This window comes from Bos grunniens, chromosome 10, assembly GCF_055505025.1.
Source record: "Bos grunniens cultivar Pamir isolate PY7600 chromosome 10, Bosgru_T2T1.0, whole genome shotgun sequence".
NCBI lineage: Eukaryota > Metazoa > Chordata > Mammalia > Artiodactyla > Bovidae > Bos > Bos grunniens.
In genome coordinates this window covers 90,330,461-90,331,167 of record NC_141174.1, presented here as the reverse complement: position 1 = coordinate 90,331,167, position 707 = coordinate 90,330,461, and the positions used below count along the sequence as shown (strand labels likewise).

Below are 707 nucleotides of genomic sequence, written 5' to 3'. Positions count from 1 at the left end.
AAAAAATACTTAAAAGCAACTGTATTCATGCTTTAAATGCTGCTCTAAATCCTTCAATAGCTCCTCGTTGCCTTCAAGTTAAAATACAAGCTGTATGGACTACAGCGGGGTCTGACTTTCTCACGGGGTCTCAAACCTGCCCCACCCCACTTTACCCACCAGACTGAATTTCCCTTATTTTGCCCCTGGGAAGCATGTGTGAAAAAGTAAAAGAGGAGCAAAACAATACCAATTCTTGGAATACCATCCTTTCAAGTTTTTCAGGGTACAACTGACTGCAGTGTTATATATCAAATTATGCTGAGAACCAAGTTTGAAAAAGAATACTGTTTCCTCATTGCCAGATCCAGTCTGTGACATACATATTTTATACTGGATTACAGGGATTGGCCACAGAGTGGGGGAGTTAAGAAACCCGAGTTCTATCTTTGGGAAAGACACTTCCTCTCTCTGGGTGCTGTTTTCTTCTCTGTAGAATGAGTCCAAAGTTAGAATAAATCATCTCTAAGTGAAGTCGCTCAGTTGTGTCCAACTCTTTGCGACCCCATGGACTGTAGCCCACCAGGCTCCTCCCTCCATGGGATTCTCCAAGCAAGAGTACTGGTGTGGGTTGCCATTTCCTTCTCCAGGGGATCTTCCCAACCCAGGGATCGAACCCGGGTCTCCTGCATTCCAGGCAGACGCTTTAACCTCTGAGCCACCAGGGA

General features: G+C 45.1%; 1 non-coding gene across 1 annotated transcript; it reads right to left on the bottom strand.

Moving 5' to 3' along the window:
* Positions 1 to 635: 635 nt before the first annotated feature.
* Positions 636 to 707, bottom strand: TRNAS-GGA (transfer RNA serine (anticodon GGA)). Its single transcript has one exon. It is a non-coding gene; the product is annotated as a tRNA-Ser (tRNA).